The 14,630-nt window shown below is 30.8% G+C and overlaps 1 long non-coding RNA gene across 2 annotated transcripts; it reads left to right on the top strand.

Annotated features, from left to right (window-relative positions):
- Positions 1-3,849: 3,849 nt before the first annotated feature.
- Positions 3,850-7,307, top strand: LOC125384863. 2 transcript variants are annotated; one of them, XR_007223682.1, is made up of 3 exons: positions 3,850-3,908; positions 4,895-5,070; positions 5,141-7,307. It is a non-coding gene; the product is annotated as an uncharacterized LOC125384863 (long non-coding RNA). The 2 variants fall into 2 exon arrangements; XR_007223681.1 differs by lacking the exon at positions 3,850-3,908 and adding an exon at positions 4,067-4,557.
- The last annotated feature ends 7,323 nt before the right edge of the window (positions 7,308-14,630 follow it).

The raw sequence follows: 14,630 nt of genomic DNA, 5'->3' as shown, positions 1-14,630 counted from the left end.
AATTTATTATTTATTCTCCATATCAATTGCATTTATCTATTGACAATTGTCCGTTAAATAATAATAAAACAACTGGGAAACTACTATTCTCTGTTTAATTAAACTCAACCTCTGAAACGCTTTAGCCAGCGTATTTCAGATTTTAGCGGTAAAACTTTGTCTATATATTATCTACATTATATATGTCTATATATGACATAGATCGTTTGAAACATTATTAAAAATAACAATCCAAAACACGAGTTCGCTCGATGAATTAATAAAAAAATTAATGATGCGTTTACCAAAATGAAACAAAATAAAAATGAACTTTACAGAGTAATCAATTTCACTGTCAATGTTGCCTTGTCAAGAATGGTAGATATTTTAAGATGAAGTATGTTGACGACCACAAATAGTCAATATAGTTCGCACTAATAGACCAAACATAAATATTTCTGACCTATTCCTACTGTATCGCTGTAGCACATCTGTTACTGTTCCCTTTCTATTACGTATTTTTGTCATAATTTCTTAATTAATAATGTTTTATACGATTTATGTTTATGTTTCTTTTCCTAGTTGGATCTATAGAATAAACTGATTAAGTTTCAATTTTAAAATCTACGACACCCTGTATATACATGTTCAAAGAAGGTGAGTGGATGAGAAGGTTGAAATTCCCTCGGAATTTCGCTGCCAACAGTCTCTGTGTGCGCTTTTATACTTATGTATGTGTTTATTTCTGCTGTGTGCATCGTACATATATAATACGTAACGAACGAGGCAAAAGAGGGATGAGAGGAGGGAAGAAAACTGAAGGAAGGGAGAAGAGCGAGAGAAATGGTGCCGGGGACAACAATCATAACAATCTAGTTAAACGTTATAAGGATATCTCGCGCTAAGAGGCGTGCCAAGCGTTGCATAAAATCAAATTGTACGCCGAGCCGAGAAGTTATTGTCGTTTCTCATCCTCCGCTCAGTTTTCGTCGCCGAAAATTCAGCCGTTGGATCTTCTACCTCTTGGAGTTTCCCTCTTCACTGCCCCTTTCGTCTTCCTTCGTCTCTTCCTTCTGCGACACCGTCTCCCTTAACAGTTCCATCGGCGTCCTTTTCTTTGGAATTCGTTTTTTTGAAGCGAATCTTGCTCCATTGAAATGTGTGTAAGTTAACCCGTTTCACGTCGTGGCGCGGCCTTATTGCCCTAAGTAGGATCGGGATAGCGTAAAGTTGATTTTATTGTAAATCCTTCATTATGCGTCAAATCAAGGCACATTTCTAGCAAAATTCAAGTTTCTTGCGTGAATGCGGATCTCGTTGGTTATTTCTGATAGATCCAATACAATCATAAAGATAAGTACTCCGATAGTGTTACATACATATGCAAATGAGATTATATCGCGTAACGGTGAGCCATACAGAACAGTATACTTGCCTTTGTATTATATAATGATTCATAAAAGTATATGTATGATAATATAATAAGAAATAAATATATAATAACTAAACATCGACCCACTAAATATTATTTATCGATATAACGAATAATATGTGATTCCTGCGAAATATACATTTGTATAGTCTGTTTCATTAACGATACTTGCTTCTGAACAAATTTTCTGTTATAAAGTTTGGGCACAGTTATCAAAATATATAGCATCTCATCCTCAATTACCCCAACGATGTAAGTTTCTGTTACGTAAAAGACAGAAAAGAGGAAATTATTCACATTGACCATTTTGCCGTCCACGAGATAAATAATTGAGGTGGTAATTAGAATTTGGAATTTTTTGGTTAATAATTGAATTTTTTTTAGAATTACTAGTAAAGAGTGTCAATGATAAATAACAAATCAAGATTTGTTGTACCACAGATGGCTGAACATTATAATAGATTATCGCTTTTAATTGTCAAATATAAATTAAGTTACGATAGTAAGTAAAATATATGTACGTATGTATATCTAAACAAGTCTTTGTAAGTGAATCATTTTTTATTAAACAATAGTATACATTTTAATACAATAACCATTCTATTAATCTAAGTAATTGCGTAAGCAGTTTCGTCATTTAGTATTGTATAGTATTTATGTATGTAGTATAATTTTACATTAATTGTAGATTTAAATATATCGTTGTTAAACTTGTTACTAAAATATTAAAACTTTTGATTGCAATACCGAGTATTCTTTATACCTTGTAATTTTGCAAAATTTTTATGTATCGTATAATTATATGCAGTAACGATCATTCCTTATATCATTATTTATAACATTAATACTAATTCTACCGACACTTTACGTATACCTATTCCTACCGTGACCGGTCTTTAAAACAACTTATATTTCTTAATATAGAATGAAGATAATAGCAAATTTGATAATAAAAATATATAATTTCTTTTATTTAGGAATAAATAATGTATATTTTATTCTTTTTCAGCAAATTTTTTTACAGATTTCTCAATTGTACATTTTCCATGTACATATTTTTTACATTTTACACAGATTTTGTTGGTCTTATCGTTTTTGTAATACTTTATCTGGCATTTTTTCCATTCATGTGAACCTATACTTGCATTTGTGATTGGTTCTACAGGATCTTCTTTGCCTGGCTATTGCCCTTTTTGTTATTTGATGGAAAGTTGTTCTTCCAATTGAAATAAAAATTCTTGCCCCCAAATTCCTTCTTCCGTGATGTCTTTTTATAAAATCCATGCATTTGTCCCAGCTAAGTCTACGATTTTGAAAAATACTTGTAGAGGGCATCTCTGAGATTTAGATTTTACAGCGTATTTTTTGTCCATTGGGCCGATCACATCTACACCGAATTTGGTGCTATTATATAATCTAATTGTCACCGGTATACCGGCACGATTCTTTTCATTTTCTACGGATGTATACATTGAACTAAGGGCTAGTACTTTTTTACCTAGTTTAGTTTTCTAAATTGTCAGAATACAATTATTTGAATGATGTAATTTTATTGAAAAGCGTGTCATATTGTCCTTTGTCTGTTTTGCCAATTTTGGGTAGCACTCTTCTATTTGCGCGAATTGTTCCAACAACCGTAGTTGTTTTTGCTAAAAGTTTAGTCGCTAACGACACGCTTGTAAAAAAATTCTCCATGGTTATATTTCTTCCATGTCCTGTATACGGTTTTACTAATTTCAGAGTGACAAGCTCCCCAAACGAAACTGAAGGTTCTCTCATCTCATCTTTTCCTAAATATGGAAAGCCTTTATAATATATTTGCTACTTACATTGGTCGCTATCCAGGATTTGGTACCAAATTTGTCCGGTTTATTGGGCATGTAATGAATAAATTTATACCTTGATTATGTTGGAAACAATTGTTCACCGATAGTAATACATCGAATTTACATCAAATTTCAGAAATCAAAATAAATTTATCGGTTTGTAAGTTATGGCTTCTTTGATTGCTGTTATCAAACCGAATAAACTTCAGAATTTCTGTAATTTCTGCTCGTAGTGTTTGTTACGCCACGAGGCTTAACACAGGCTGTATTTTCTAACCGTCACTCGCGGCCCTACAATGTCTCAGTCAGATTGTCTTATCTGACCGCCGGATCACATACAATGTATCGACGAGCGCATAGCTGTCGCCAAGCAGCGAGTTCTCGAAACGTCGATTTTGGTCCGTTACGTTTTCCACGCGAGAACAGACATACGTGATCATAGGCGCGAACGGTGGCGTGACCCAAGTATAGTGGGGGTCGTCTTAAAGATGAGACAAAGAAATCATCCAAAGTCGATCAGTTCCTTGTGACGCGTCGAACATTACACATTGAGCCAAACATTCGCTTATTCTATTAAGTATCATATCGTGCTACGTCCACCAAGAGACTAAGCTCAATTGGAAGAGCCTTGCTCTATATTGTATACATCTATATTATCTGCGTGCGATAAGGTTGTTAATTGTTGATATCTTTTCAATCGTGTAGACTAAGTGTTGGAAATATACATTATTATAATTCTGTGACTCTCAGTGTTATACCGCATCAACCACCCCGATTATCCTAACCGAAATACGGGGATCGAACTATTCGTGGTGTCGATTATTCTAATCGTAACGGGAATTTACGATTCTCGTTGACGCGTATTCTAACGACCGCGTCTCCCCGCGATAGCTCGAATTTTACAGTGTTTGAGAAAAATGCCGTTTTATTCCATAGAAATGATATATCTACGTTTTAGCCTCATATGCACCGAGTGCACACAGAAATACACTAAATGCATATAATTTTGCACTATATACATTCCATTTAGTTCCCAACACTCGGAATGCTTCTGTTTCCCAGCACTTTTAGTTTCAGAATTGAGTTTTCAAGAGACTACTATTACAAAAAGATGTAAATCGTTCAACTGGTCAAATGATCAGTCGTGGTAGATAAGGCACATTACATATCTTTTTTTCAGAAATCAAACAATAAGAAAAGAAGTGAACAATAACAAATTCATTATACGTACATTATAAGAAAAGTCGTGAAGTTAAATGACGGCATGATAACGTACGTAGGAAATTCTAAACGAAATTTAAAAAACAGTTATTGATCGCGGTAGGTTTACTGTTAATTTGTGCCATAATAATTGTATTCCAATATCACTTTTTAATAAAATTATTTTATTATTCCATTATTGTTATTATTCTTCGATACAATGTTTAACATATTATGAATAATAACAACAACGTATATTTATATCTTTCCCCTTATTCTGACATGTATCATCAAAATTATACTATTGTATGAAAAAATTTTTCATTTCCGAGAAACACCAAAATTTGCCCATTTTCAATATTATTTTTTATCCTCAGCTACCAATTTTTCGCATTACACCTTCCCTAAAATCACTACACACTAACGATATTCTATTTCGACTCTATTTCTGTAATAGATATCAAGAATGGCGATATTGGTTTCTTAAACTATATACGCTTAGGACATTCGTTGAAATCGAATCCCGTCGTCGTAATGGTCCCCATGGAACGAACAAGCGAATTCATAATGAGACTTTCTATTCCGTCAACGATATCGGATAATTGCGTCTCTACTGTCGATCTTCGAAATAAGGTAATGGAGAACTCATGAAATCGGCTTGAGGGGTTAAATTGAAATTGAAATCACTCGAAATTACTTGCAGTCTCGAGGACTATCGAGGAGGTTGATAGCCCCTCTCTGCCCTTTGAATGGAATATTACTCTCGACGGTCGAAACAATCCGTTTCGTTCGATGCATTCACGCGCGATCGACCAACTACTGCAACTAGGAAGAATCACCCTTTTTGCACATCTTTCCTCTTTCTGTTTATTTTAAATACTTGGGTTGGAATAACGTCTCACACGTGATAGCTACTTTGGGTTAAAAGTACATTGTGCGTGTCTCACTCCGTGATCTGACATTCTTATTTTGATAACGATTTTAGTAATTCTGTGGAATAGGGAACCCTAGCAATTTCGACGACTTTGAAATATGTTGTCAAAATCAAGATTCTGAGTTACTTGTTCCTATGCACATAATCGTTGCCCAGTTTTAGTTTTCAGGATATAGAATAATAATTTCTGTTGATATTACATATCTATACTATATTTATTACATTTTTGACTATCTGAAAATTAGAATAAAGTACAACATTCTATATATTTACCGTTTCGTCGAAAATTATTTCACTTTAGCGTTATTGGTTACCTAGCGGCACCTGGATATTATTATTCAATATGATTATCATCAATGAGTTAAATTTAGGTTAGACTATATAAAAATGCGGCTACCGTCAGGTCACTGTCTACGCCGGAATGTAGCGTAATCCTGACATTGCCACGGTTTTACTTATTTTTGTCGTCATTATCAGTTATCATTGAAATCTAATTGTAATTAGATCATGTTAAAATAATGCCGCGCAAGAGAAATACATAGTAATGTCAGTGACTTTGTACTCTATCCGAACGTGATATACGTAGTATCTTTTTTTAATTCATATTCATTTCAAATTATTTAAATATAGTTTTGGTGTAAACTGTTCATTTTTTCATTATTACTAGATAATCATAAATTCATTCAAAATGTTCATAGTCACGCAATAATTTTGTTTGGTAGATTATCTAAGAATCGATCCCTTGATCTTTAATACTTTCTTTTTCCTCTGGAGAGCTTGAACTGGAAATTATTATTGACCATAGTTTCGAAAACCTACAAAGTTCAATGAGTTGCCTCTAATAGAGATTAGACGTTTACGAATATATCATTACAAGAAAGAACTAAAGTTATATAACATAATAGAGCTACATTGCAAAATAATTTTAAACATTGTTTGCGTTCACTATGGTCACTATATTCAGGTTCGCTGTTCATTATATTATACATGTGTACATATAAGAACACTTATCCTTAAAATATTTTGTTTTGTTCTATATAAGGAGTTATTCTATTTTAGTGTTTTATATATTTGTTTCACATTGCTAATTTTTATCGTGTAAATCATAAAATATTAAATAAAAACGAAATATATGTATGCATATCCCAATATTAAGTATTCTAATGTAAATTACTATCGTCGTGGCTCGCTATGATCCAACGATAACAGTTATGGGTAAACCATTATTTTACACGAAGATATTAATTCATTTATTTATCTCGCATATGCAAATTATTTTCGCTAAATAGGAAATAATCGGCTCTCAATGAACTGATGGAGAAGACGTGAGTTAACGTGAATAATATTTTCAAAATTGTTATTTTTCTAATGTATTTATAAACTTCAGCATCAAGTTGTAGACTACAATGAAATTATGGAAGAATTTAAGAACCTGTAGCATTCATAAGAGTGGACAATATCTGTCCAGTTAACAAAGATCTGTGAATCAATGCTGTCAGAGTAATTTAAGATTTTCTGCTCTGCTAACCAAGGAAGTGACTTGCTTCCATTCATTAAACTTATGTAAATAAGGATCATGTATATGCAATTTTGCCGTGTAATGAGCGAAAATTTGATGAATGAAAAATATGAAAGACAGTAAAATTATTTTGAAGGTCAGTAAAATTCTTTTTTATTTTCTATAATAACAGATTGTATTGTATGATAGAAATGTGTAAGTAAAAAATAGATATAGGTATCAATTACGTATAAATTGTGAAAATATTACATTTTTGGTGTGTGTTATTTTTTTGTCGCGCAATGTACCATGTCATATCACGAAATCATCTACTTGTAACGTATAATATTATCTCTAACTGGTATCATTCAGCCATTAGGATCCATACTATATATAACAATTTAAGATAATTTAATTTTATTATTAATCTATATCACGGAGAATGTAAAATACAAAATAAAATTGTATACCATTAATTTGAGTAATTTAACATTAATTACTATAGTGATACTATTAGATAGTGAAATTTCCACAAATTTCCATATCTTCTTCGAATATACTATTATAATATACTATACTATATATATATATAAGTCGAATATACGATATATATATATATCGATATTATAATATACTTCGAATATACTTCGAATATACTATTCGATAATTAGATTTTCACAAATTTTCATATTTTCCTCGAATATACCTTTTTTTTAATAATGCAACATAAATTATATTATAGTCATGTACAAACAATGACACTACTTGATAATTAAATTCCCATAAATCTCCATGTTTCCCTCGATCCATCAAATTCTCATACACATATAACTTCACGTAACAATGACAATAACAAGTTACAATGACTGAGATACAGTACAATGTCTCAGCACGTTATCGAGTCTTACAAAAAGAAAACGAACAAGCGCATAGTTAGAGTAACTAGATTTCACCTTCGCGGTTAAAGAAGAAAAGTCGTCGCTTCGATGAAGTATTTATTATTCGACCGGATCGTCACCATGGGATATCAAAAAGATGCTAGATATACTGCCGTTTCGTGCCCAGAAAGGGGCCCAAGGGATTCAGTTCTTTTAATTATAAAGGGTACTATCGATAATTGTCGTGTAGTTGGACCAACATTGTGACTGCATGTTTTCCCGCCACGCCCTTCTCGGTGTTGGTCGCAGCGGGCGATTCTTTTCTCCGTGTTTATTCTGCCGTGGGACTATGCCTCCTCAGATCTTTATTAACCGTACCGGAATCCCGATTCTAAGATTGATTCTGGCCGATTTTTAACTCCTATCGGTCTAATGTCGATCTTTCATAAGAACCAGTTCTTTTATAACTGGAAGCTGCAGTTGCTTACGAAAGTATTTAAACATTTTATAAATATATTACACGTCTTATAAGAAGCATTTTGGAATTTTACTAGCACTGTAATAAGACTCGATTATCGTGATTATGTTAGTAGAGTTGGAAACAAATTTGAAATTATAAGGTCTTTAATACAAGTGTATATTTCGTAGAGATTACAAAAGTATTATATTTACACAGTTAATTACCTGTTATATCAATGAATCTCAATATTCGGTGGAACCATCTTTAACATTTATTTTTAGACTGAAAATTTGTATGCGCGTTCATATTTTTAAGAATATAACGAGAAAAGTTCAACTTCGATAGAAAATTGTTTTATCTGCTATATATTATAGAAAGCAGCACACTTGGTATATTTTATATATTATCTCATGCTATATGCATTCTGTGTAACTTTGCACTTTCTAATTCCTTACAAATGAATAAAAACCCGCAATCTACATATTATAATGATTTAAGTGTTAAAAATATTCTGTAGTCAATGCCCGGATACATTCCTGAGGCACGTTTGAGTTTGCATTAATTGACCCCTGATAAAAATGTTTCTAAGTAAATACTGGTTTGCAATGTTAATAATACACAATGTATTTACATATACTGCCACTCATAAATATGTAAATAGTTTGGTTGATTTGCATCAATTTTTAAATGGATGATTTTTCTTCAAATAGGTTTATCGTTTTCATCGATATATAAGATACTGGGATTATCAAATAATATATCATAAAACTATAGAAAAATAATTAAAAATTCTATCTTACTGCTTGAAAACCCAAATAAAATATATACTTTTATCTTTCTTGATACATTTATATCTTTTTATTAGAAAATTATAAACTTCAAGGACATTCAAATTCAAAGTTAAAGATCACAGCAGAAGGCGTTTATTTGCATAATATCTATTCACAAAAGTCTTCATAAAGTCACTTTACAATTAAATGCATCCCTCACTTTTCACGAATCAATCGTTTCAATTAATCAGTTGCCAATTTAAAAATTATCTCATCGACTTTGCTCTAAAAGAAAAAGAGAAAAAAAAAATTGAAGCAAGAGAGGTAGAATGAAGGTAGGAATGAAGGTAGGTGAAGAGAGAGATGAATCTGGTATTGTTCATGGAAATTCGATAGCCAAAATATTGAATTTCGGTGGAAAAGGGCCGATGGACATGGGTTGCCTTTAAATCGAGGATATAAGAAGTCGCGTAACAACGGGTGACTCTTTTCACCTTGGTCTGTTCTCTCTTTATTCCTCACACGTGTCCCTCTTCTTATTTTCTGCAGCGAGCCACGAGGTTCCCTCCGAATTACGCAAGGAATCCCGCGGCGAAGCCCAATTCTAATCGATTCTTTGACTCCGACACGCTTTAACTCTGCCCCACGGGCATCTCTTAACGAAGACGTTGCCCTTGCTTTCCTTTGTCGATATGTCACTTTTTTCGAACGAACTTTCATCATTTGGGCGACTTATTTCATGATACACTGTGGGAATTTTCGTGATTTTCTATGTATTCGATCGTTTAACCGTAAATGCTATCGTTGGATCACAGGTGACTATAAGAGATTAATTGTGAGTTACATCATTTAATTCTGAGATATTTTCCTTTTAATTTATTACATTATTAGTTGATCATTTCTATTTATAGCTAACAAAATTGTGCATCGGATACAACAACGAAACATGAAATTATGTTAATTGAGAATGACTCAATTACAAACTTTTCAAGTTTCTAAATTTAATAGTATAGAAAAGTAAAACTTAAGTAGTCTTATTGTTATAGTAACATATAGTTTAATGTTATACATTCATAATTTAACCGTACAATAAAATTCTTTTCAATTGTTAAATCTGTTCAAACATTTCTATAACAATAATATACGAAGAAATTTTAACATGTTCCGACAATAAGCAACAATGAAAATGTGCTAAAGGAGGGTGAACACTTGTGAACGGTGTGAAAAAGCTTCCATAAGTAAGTACGTTGTCCTTTCAACCAGCGGCGCTACAGAAAATAAGACATCGAAAAGCAGGGGAAACGTGGAAATCTGTGGCACTTCCGGAGCCCAGCGGGGTCTTTCGACATGGCCCATTGAAAGTTGACCAAACGCCACAATGTAATTCAGTCTAGGGTCATCGTATAACGTGCTAACGTGCGCTAATGCGCCCTTAACGAACCCCTTAATCCAATTTCGTGCAAAGTAACGAAATTATGTGGCAGCGAACCGGAAGCTGTGGCCAGCTTACTGGTCACGTTTTCTCCGTGTCCTGTTTCGAATGTGTCTCATTCATATTGTCCAGAATAACAGTCATCGATTGTATGTCGGCCTACCTTGCCTTTTTTATTCGTATTGTATGCTTGTCAGGGTTTCTGATAGTTTATTTCTTTTTTAATGCAGAGATGTTTGTTTTACTTTATCTTCATCTATAACTGCATTTTACCTAGATTGATATTAGAAATTGTTTATTCTAGATACACTCGTACGTTCTCACTCGTTCCATATATTTTACATTTTCTTGCATTATTCATTCTCGCATATTTCCAAGATATTAGTCACATGATATACATATAGAAAAATTTACGAATAGATTATATATTAAAGTTTAAGTTTACAGATTGTTTATACTATCACATCATGGAGCTTATAATAATTAGTTAATATTCTAAATTAACTTCCTTGTCCTAATTAATCAGAATAGTTCAAATTATGAAATTTATGAAATTTATAAAATTTAATTTATAACATTAACCAGAATAATATTTAGTTTCGCTGTTATGTTGTTCTAAACAGAAATGTTTTTCACCCCACGTCTCTTCCATAAACCCATTACGATTATCGTCAGAAACTGTCATCGAAGCACTATATCCGTTCAACCTTGAAATATTTGAGGGAATCGAAATTATCAGTGGTATCTTTCGAGATAAAGTCTTGCAACAGTAGCTCCGGGATCTGTTTAACAGTCATGGGGATCATCCATATGTACCCTAGGATGCCACCAAGGAGGATTGTCATCAGGGAGATCTGTTATCTCAGTGCCACACGTTTCTGTGTGATATTCTCTGCTTCTCTCTTTCTTCTACTCATATGTGAAACTCTCTCTTTCCTTTATGGTTTGTTCGTGTGATAATAGAGATGTCATTCTGTCTGTGCTTTGACAACCCCATAACACGGGCGTTAGCGTTGCTCGTCTGAAACCGTAGCACTCCACGTTCTCTAGGGATCTTTGGAAACTGTCGGTGCACGCCGCAGTTTCGCGTTCTGCCCTTCAGCCTCCGTGTTACAAAGTTGTTAGTGTGTTAGAATCTAACGATGACATTCCTTTTGTAATGAAGAGGTACACTTTTTAAGACAGTTTATTTCTCATTTAAGTCGATAAATTCGCACTACTTTTAAAACTACTCCGATCCGAATGGTGAAATTCTAGATACAAAATTAATATGAAATAATAAAAAATGATAAGAATTTATTAGATTTAAGGACGTATGCCCTTTAAACATAACTGATAAACGAAGTGTTGTAAGATGTCAAAGATGTAACTATTACGGAGAAGATATTTTAATATTTTCCATATCTTAATAATATAACGTGCAATATTCCACTCTACATAATATAAAATTAAAACGGAGATGGTAAAACTTGCGTTTAGTTTTGAAATCGAATAAAGGTACCTTTGGTACCCAATACGGTATCTACTGATATATTGAATTTTGAAACAGTTCCCTTTTAAAAAGTGGAAAATTTAATTTATCATATTCTTCTCTGGTACCTACTTTGCACATGGAAGTAATGTGTGTTAAATTAAACCGCAAGATTTCTTTCAGTCAATTGTATTTCTTAAATCATTTTCCTTCCCGTGTTATAATCAACAAATTTTTTGAGTTTGTAAATTCTTAAGTTCGAAAGTTGTCTTTTTATAATTCATAAATTTCTCAAATTTTTTTTTAAGATCCCTCCAAATATGAAATCTTTGTTAATACGTATGATTTTTCGTTTCAATGGAGACTAAAAAGTTTCGTAGAACCTTAAAATTGTTCTGCTTGCTCAAAGAAAGCCGAGGTCGGAATAGAAAAATTCGGAGACTACAACAAGATCTTAATATTAGGAAGTCTGGAACAATATTTTTATTGAAGAAAAAAAATTTTTGAATCGGAATAGAAATGATCATGGTAAGAATTATATAATTTTCTTAAAAACAAACATTTTTTTACATTAGATTGTTGTATAACCATCTATATAAAATCATAATTTTATAATACAAAATTTCAAAAGCCTAATTCTCTGAACAGAAAAGCATAATAAACAGAATTAATCTTAAAAAATAGTTATATGCACGAAGTGGATGGCGGAAGAAGAGCACTCGACAATTTTGATGGACCAACAAAGAGGAAAAATTGCGGAACACGAGTAACATGAGCTGCCATCCTGTGACGATTCATCGTCGAGTGTCGAGGATCCGATAAGGCGGCTTTTAAAGTCCTTTAAAAAGCAATACTTCGTCGAGGCGACGGAGGGCGAAAAGAGAGAGAGCTCTCAATAAATATCTCATGGATCCTGCCAGCACGTGACTCTCTTATCCTGCGATCTTAAATACTTGGCTGCGCGTGTCGGTCATTCCGAGCATCGCATTAACTCGCACAAATGATTCTGTATTATAATAGATCCCGCAATCTACTGATTTAAAATTGCTCAAATCACACGAATATTATATAAAATCTTTATGGTCATGTGTAAACCACGGTTCTTTAAGCAAAGTTATATTTTTATGATCACAACCAAAGTAATAAATTTAAACGGAGATGCCATTTGTTTATCAAAAAGCATTTACTTTGGATATTTTATATATCTTTGTATATTGGGATATCCACTCTGTGCATATTTGAATTTTTAAATTTCTCATAAATGTTTAAAAATCTGCAGTCTAGTAAAAGGTTATATCTATAGGAAAAATTTGGGTATAGAAGCATTTGAAAATTTTGTGTGAAAAATGTTGCTTTCGCACAATCTACGAGTCTACAGAATTTGTCTTTCATTTAGTAATAATTATAGAATATTGTAAAAGTGTCTAACAACTGTCATGTTTGTATACGATATTTTTGCAGCATTTGCGAGTCAATAGACTTAAAGTAACATACAGAAAAATATAGCATTGAATATAGAATTGTTGAATGTAATATAATACTTTTGAATGTACATTATATTATTATATTATATATGTTATATATTAATATTAATATTATATATTATATATATTATATATTATATATTATATATTATATTGTATATTAATATTAATATTAATATTATATATGTTATATATTAATATTAATATATATTTTAATTTATATTTATAATTATATATTATATTATAATTATATTTATGTTATATATAATATATATATAATAACATATATTAATATTAATATATAACATATATAATATAATAATATAATATACATTCAAAAGTATTATATTTTATTATTTTATTATATTTTATTTTATATAATACTTTTGAATGTATATTATATTATTATATTATATATGTTATATGAATTATATGAATTAATATATAACATATATTATATATGTTATATATTATGTTATTACATATGTTATTTTATATGTTATTATATATATTATTATTATATATGTTATATTAATATGTTATATATTAATATGTTATATATTAATATTAATATATAACATATATAATATAATAATATAATATACATTCAAAAGTATTATATTTTATTATTTTATTATATTTTATTTTATATAATACTTTTGAATGTATATTATATTATTATATTATATATGTTATATGAATATATATGAATGTTATATGAATTATATGAATTAATATATAACATATATTATATATGTTATATATTATGTTATTACATATGTTATTTTATATGTTATTATATATATTATTATTATATATGTTATATATTAATATTAATATATAACATATATAATATAATTATATAATTATATATAATGATAATTGAATGATTATATATAATTATATATATGAGAGATATATATATGAGATATTTATTGAGAGCTCTCTCTCTTTTCGCCCTCCGTCGCCCCGACGAAGTATTGCTTTTTAAAGGACTTTAAAAGCCGCCTTATCGGATCCTCAACACTCGACGATTATAACATATATAATATAATTATAATATAATATATTAACATATATATTATATTATTATATTATATATGTTATATATTAATATTAATATATAACATATATAATATAATATATATTAATATTAATGTATAACATATATAATATAATAATATAATATACATTCAAAAGTATTACGCTTGTTTAAGATATAATTTTAAACATGTAATTATTCGATTGCAGATTTTAAATTCATAT

Source organism: Bombus terrestris, chromosome 4 (genome assembly GCF_910591885.1).
Source record: "Bombus terrestris chromosome 4, iyBomTerr1.2, whole genome shotgun sequence".
NCBI lineage: Eukaryota > Metazoa > Arthropoda > Insecta > Hymenoptera > Apidae > Bombus > Bombus terrestris.
This window is presented reverse-complemented; position numbering and strand designations above follow the sequence as displayed.